General features: G+C 38.3%; 1 protein-coding gene across 6 annotated transcripts in view; it reads right to left on the bottom strand.

Annotated features, from left to right (window-relative positions):
* Window positions 1-7,201, bottom strand: part of VEPH1 (ventricular zone expressed PH domain containing 1) — a 288,546-nt gene that overhangs the window by 260,688 nt on the left and 20,657 nt on the right. The window lies entirely within an intron of this gene.

The raw sequence follows: 7,201 nt of genomic DNA, 5'->3' as shown, positions 1-7,201 counted from the left end.
TCCTCTTCTTATATACCATATATTTTCCTTATTTATTTAATTTCTGTCTCACCCAATTAAACATATTATGATGGCAGGTTTATTTTTGTCTGTTTTGTTTACTCCTATGTCCCCAGCATAGAAGTCTCTAGTACATAGTAGGTGCCTAATAAATACTTGTTGAATAAATGGAAAAAATTACAGGCAATGAGAGTTGAGGGAGGGAGGAGTTAAGATGGCGGAGGAATAGGACAGGGAGAGCACTTTCTCCCCCACAAATTCATCAAAAGAACATTTAAACGCGGAGTAAATTCCACAAAACAACTTCTGAATGCCAGCAGAGGACATAAGGCACCCAGAAAAGCAGCCCATTGTCTTCAAAAGGAGGTAGGAAAAAATATAAAAGACAAAAAAAGAGACAAAAAAGGGAGGGACGGAGCTCCGTCCTGGGAAGGGAGTCTTTAAAAGAGAGAAGTTTCCAAACACCAGGAAACACTCTCACTGTCGAGTCTGTGCCGAGCCTTGGAAGCACAGAGGGCAACATAACAGGGAAGAAAAATAAATAAACAATTAAAACCCACAGATTACGAGCCCAATGGTAACTCCCCCAGTGGAGAAGCAGCGCAGACGCCTGCACCCGCCACTAGCAAGCGGGGGCTGGGCAGGGAGCCGCAGGCTGCATCACTTAGAGTAAGGATCTGGCCTGAATGCCCTGAACGCTATCTAAGCGAACTAATTTGGGCTAGCAAACCAGACTGTGGGATAACTACCTCGCGAAAAGCCAGCCCTAACTTAAGACACCTCCAGGCCCGTGCACGGAACAAAGGACTGAACAGAGATAACCGGCTGCAGACCATCCCCCTCCGGTGACAGGCAGCCAGAGCCAAAAGGGGGCAATCGCACCCCCAGAGACATTATCTACAAAACTGTAAGCAGGCTTCTTTGCTAAGACTTCTTGGGGTTCTGGACAGTCAACATCCGTCTGAGAAGGTGCGCCGGTTGTACACCCAGAAAACCAAGTGGCGGGGAGGCGATAAGTCGCAGCAACTACACTCGCCAAACACCTCATCACCTGAGCTGCTCGGACCTGGGAAGGGCACAAAACGCAAGGCACAAAACTGCGCCTCTGAGGACTACCCGAGTGCCTGAATCTGAGTGGCTTAGACCTGGGAGGTGCATGCAGCCCAGGGCCGGCCTCAGATGCTTTCTGGCGGAGCAACTTAGAGCCTGAGAAGTGTGGGCAGGGAGGGTACACGCACCGTGAGTGGGGGCAGGCCCAGTGTGGCTGAGGCACTGCGAGCACACGCCAGTGTTATCTGCAGCGTCCCTCCTTCCCCACAGCGTGACTGAACAAGTGAGCTTAAAAAAGAAAGAAGTGTCCACCACCGCCCCCTTTGTGTCAGGGCGGAAATCAGACACTGAAGAGACCAGCAAACAGAAGAAGCTATAACAGAGGGAACCACCTTGGAAGCGACAGGCAATAGATTAAAACCCTGTCGTTAGTACCGACTACATAGGAAGGGGTCTATAGATCTTGAGAAATATAAGTCGGACCAAGGAACTAGCCGAAAATGAACTGACCCCACAATATCCACAACAACACCAGAGAAAGTCCTAGATATATTTTTACTATTTTTATGATCATTCTTTCCTTTTTTTAATTAAAAAAAAATTTTAAGTCCTCTATTACTCCTTTAATTTTCACTTTTATAACCTACTATTACTTCGCAAAAAAAAAGACCCTATTTTTTTATTAAAGTAAACTTCATATATATTTTATAATTTTTGTGACCTTGTTTTTTTTTTCTTTCTTTCTTTTTCTCTTCTTTTCTTTAACATTGTATTTTTGAAATTCCAAACTCTACTCTAGATTTTTAATTTTAGCTTTTTGGTGTTTGTTATCAATTTTGTACCAATTTTTTTTATAATTTTGTGATTTTTTTCCCCCTCTCTTTCTTTCTCTTCTTTTCTTTGACATTTATTTCTGAAATTCCAAACTCTACTCTAGATTTTTAATTTATGCTTTTTGGTATTTGTTATCAATTTTGTATTTATATTTTTTAAATAATTTTATGACTTTGTTTTTTCTCTTTCTTTTTCTTCTTCTTTTCTTTAACATTGTATTTTTTTTTTTTTTTAAAATTTTATTTTATTTAACTTTACAATATTGTATTGTTTTTGTCATATATCAAAATGAATCTGCCACAGGTTAGCATTGTATTTTTGAAATTCCAAACTCTAGATTTTTAATTTTTGCTTTTTGGTATTTGGTATCAATTTTGTACCTTTAAGAACCCAATCTTCAGTACCTATTTTTTACTTGGAAGCGAGATTACTGGCTTGACTGCTCTCTCCCCCTTTGGACTCTCCTTTTTCTCCACCAGGTCGCCTGTGTCTCCTCCCTAACCCCTCTCTACTCTACCCAACTCTGTAAATTTCTGTATGTTCCAGACAGTGGAGAACACTTAGGGAACTGATTACTGGCTGGATCTGTCTCTCTCCTTTTCATTCCCCCCTTTTATCCTCCTGGCCACCTCTGTCTACTTCCTCCCTCTTCTCTTCTCTGTATAACTCCATGAACATCTCTGAGCTGTCCAGTTGTGGAGTGCACATAAGGAAGTGATTACTGGCTAGCCCGCTCTCTCCTCTATTGATTCCACCTTATCTCATTCAGGTCACCTCTAACTCCCTCCTCCCTCTTCTCTTCTCCATGTAACTCTGTGAACCTCTCTGGGTGTCCCTCACGGTGGAGAAACTTTTCATCTTTAACCTAGATGTTTTATCAATGGTACTGTATAGAAGGAGAAGTTTTGAGACTACTGTAAAAATAAGACTGAAAACTGGAAGCAGAAGGCTTAAGTCCAAACCCTGACTCCAGGGAACTCCTGACTCCAGGGAACATTAATTGACAGAAGCTCATCAAACGCCTCCATACTTACACTGAAACCAAGCACCACACAAGGGCCAACAAGTTCCAGGGCAAGGCATACCAAGCAAATTCTCTAGTAACACAGGAACACAGCCCTGAGCTCCAATATACAGGCTGCCCAAAGTTACTACAAAACCATAGACATCTCATAACTTATTACTGGACACTTCATTGCACTCCAGAGAGAAGAAATCCAGCTCCACTCACTGGAACACCGACACAAGCTTCCCTAACCAAGAAACCTTGACAAGCCACCTGTGCAAACCCACACAGAGTGAGGAAACTCCACAATAAAGAGAACTCCACAAACTGCCAGAATACAGAAAGGACACCCCAAACTCAGCAATTTAAACAAGATGAAGAGACAGAGGAATTCCCAGCAGGTAAAGGAACAGGATAAATGCCCACCAAACCAAACAAAAGAGGAAGAGATAGGGAATCTACCTGATAAAGAATTCCGAATAATGATAGTGAAAATGATCCAAAATCTTGAAATCAAAATGGAATCACAGATAAATAGCCTGGAGACAAGGATTGAGAAGATGCAAGAAAGGTTTAACAAGGACCTAGAAGAAATAAAAAAGAGTCAATATATAATGAATAATGCAATAAATGAGATCAAAAACACTCTGGAGGCAACAAATAGTAGAATAACAGAGGCAGAAGATAGGATTAGTGAATTAGAAGATAGAATGGTAGAAATAAATGAATCAGAGAGGAAAAAAGAAAAATGAATTAAAAGAAATAAGGACAATCTCAGAGACCTCCAGGACAACATTAAACACTAAACATTCGAATCATAGGAGTCCCAGAAGAAGAAGACAAAAAGAAAGACCATGAGAAAATACTTGAGGAGATAATAGTTGAAAACTTCCCTAAAATGGGGAAGGAAATAATCACCCAAGTCCAAGAAACCCAGAGAGTCCCAAACAGGATAAACCCAAGGTGAAACACCGCAAGACACATATTATTCAAATCAACAAAGATCAAACACAAAGAACAAATATTAAAAGCAGCAAGGGAAAAACAACAAATATCACACAAGGGAATTCCCATAAGGATAACAGCTGATCTTTCAATAGAAACACTTCAAGCCAGGAGGGAATGGCAAGACATACTTAAAGTGATGAAAGAAAATAACCTACAGGCCAGATTATTGTACCCAGCAAGGATCTCATTCAAATATGAAGGAGAAATCAAAAGCTTCTCAGACAAGCAAAAGCTGAGAGAATTCAGCACCACCAAACCAGCTCTCCAACAAATACTAAAGGATATTCTCTAGACAGAAAACACAGAAAGGGTGTATAAATTCAAACCCAAAACAATAAAGTAAATGGCAATGGGATCATAGTTATCAATAATTACCTTAAACGTAAATGGGTTGAATGCCCCAACCAAAAGACAAAGACTGGCTGAATGGATACAAAAACAAGACCCCTACATATGTTGTCTACAAGAGACCCACCTCAAAACAGAGGACACATACAGACTGAAAGTGAAGGGCTGGAAAAAGATTTTCCATGCAAATAGAGACCAAAAGAAAGCAGGAGTAGCAATACTCATAGCAGATAAAATAGACTTTAAAACAAAGGCTGTGAAAAGAGACAAAGAAGGTCACTACATAACGATCAAAGGATCAATCCAAGAAGAAGATATAACAATTATAAATATATATGCACCCAACATAGGAACACCACAATATGTAAGACAAATGCTAACAAGTATGAAAGGAGAAATTAACAATAACACAATAATAGTGGGAGACTTTAATACCCCACTCACACCTATGGATAGGTCAACTAAACAGAAAATTAACAAGGAAACACAAACTTTAAACGATGCAATAGACCAGTTAGAACTAATTGGTATCTATAGGACATTTCATCCCAAAACAATGAATTTCACCTTTTTCTCAAGCACACACGGAACCTTCTCCAGGATAGATCACATCCTGGGCCATAAATCTAGTCTTGGTAAATTCAAAAAAATTGAAATCATTCCAAGCATCTTTTCTGACCACAATGCAGTAAGATTAGATCTCAATTACAAGAGAAAAACTATTAAAAATTCCAACATATGGAGGCTGAACAACACGCTGCTGAATAACCAACAAATCACAGAAGAAATCAAAAAAGAAATCAAAATATGCATAGAAATGAATGAAAATGAAAACACAACAACCCAAAACCTGTGGGACACTGTAAAAGCAGTCCTAAGGGGAAAGTTCATAGCAATACAGGCATACCTCAAGAAACAAGAAAAAAGTCAAATAAATAACCTAACTCTACAGCTAAAGCAAATAGAAAAGGGAAAAATGAAGAACCCCAGGATTAGTAGAAGGAAAGAAATCTTAAAAATCAGGGCAGAAATAAATGCAAAAGAAACAAAAGAGACCATAGCAAAAATCAACAAAGCCAAAGCTGGTTCTTTGAAAGGATAAACAAAATTGACAAACCATTAGCCAGACTCATCAAGAAACAAAGGGAGAAAAATCAAATCAATAAAATTAGAAATGAAAATGGAGAGATCACAACAGACAACACAGAAATACAAAGGATCATGAGACTACTATCAGCAGTTATATGCCAATAAATTGGACAACGTGGAAGAAATGGACAAATTCTTAGAAAAGTACAACTTTCCAAAACTGGACCAGGAAGAAATAGAAAATCTTAACAGACCCATCACAAGCACGGAAATTGAAACTATAATCAGAAATCTTCCAGCAAACAAAAGCCCAGGTCCAGACGGCTTCACAGATGAATTATACCAAAAATTTAGAGAAGAGCTAACACCTATCCTACTCAAACTCTTCCAGAAAATTGCAGAGGAAGGTAAACTTCCAAACTCATTCTATGAGGCCACCATCACCCTAATACCAAAACCTGACAAAGATGCCACAAAAAAAGAAAAATACAGGCCAATATCACTGATGAACATAGATGCAAAAATCCTTAACAAAATTCTAGCAATCAGAATCCAACAGCACATTAAAAAGATCATACACCATGACCAAGTGGGCTTTATCCCAGGGATGCAAGGATTCTTCAATATCCACAAATCAATCAATGTAATATACCACATTAACAAATTGAAAAATAAAAACCATATGATTATCTCAATAGATGCAGAGAAAGCCTTTGACAAAATTCAACATCCATTTACGATAAAAACTCTCCAGAAAGCAGGAATAGAAGGAACATACCTCAACATAATAAAAGCTATATATGACAAACCCACAGCAAACATTATCCTCAATGGTGAAAAATTGAAAGCATTTCCTCTAAAGTCAGAAACAAGACAAGGGTGCCCACTTTCACCATTACTATTCAACATAGTTTTGGAAGTTTTGGCCACAGCAATCAGAGCAGAAAAAGAAATAAAAGGAATCCAAATTGGAAAAGAAGAAGTAAAACTCTCACTGTTTGCAGATGACATGATCCTCTACATAGAAAACCCTAAAGACTCCACCAGAAAATTACTAGAAGTAATCAATGACTATAGTAAAGTTGCAGGATATAAAATCAACACACAGAAATCCCTTGCATTCCTATACACTAATAATGAGAAAACAGAAAGAGAAATTAAGGAAACAATTCCATTCACCATTGAAATGAAAAGAATAAAATACTTAGGAATATATCTACCTAGAGAAACTAATGACCTATATATAGAAAACTATAAAACACTGATGAAAGAAATCAAAGAGGACACTAATAGATGGAGAAATATACCATGTTCATGGATTAGAAGAATCAATATAGTGAAAATGAGTATGCTACCCAAAGCAATCTATAGATTCAATGCAATCCCTATCAAGCTACCAACAGTATTCTTCACAGAGCTAGAACAAATAATTTCACAATTTGTATGGAAGTACAAAAAAACCTTGAACAGCCAAAGCAATCTTGAGAAAGAAAAATGGAAGTGGAGGAATCAACCTGTCTGGCTTCAGGCTCTACTACAAAGCCACAGTCATCAAGACAGTATGGTATGGGCACAAAGACAGAAATACAGATCAACGGAACAAAATAGAAAGCCCAGAGATAAATCCATGCACATATGGACACCTTATCTTTGACAAAGGAGGTAAGAATATACAATGGATTAAAGACAATCTCTTTAACAAGTGGTGCTGGGAAAACTGGTCAACCACTTGTAAAAGAATGAAACTAGAACACTTTCTAACACCATACACAAAAATAAACTCAAAATGGATTAAAGATCTCAACATAAGACCAGAAACTATAAAACTCCTAGAGAAGAACATAGGCAAAACACTCTCCGACATAC

This window comes from Bos mutus, chromosome 1 (assembly GCF_027580195.1).
Source record: "Bos mutus isolate GX-2022 chromosome 1, NWIPB_WYAK_1.1, whole genome shotgun sequence".
In the NCBI taxonomy this organism is placed as follows: Eukaryota; Metazoa; Chordata; class Mammalia; order Artiodactyla; family Bovidae; genus Bos; species Bos mutus.
This window is presented reverse-complemented; position numbering and strand designations above follow the sequence as displayed.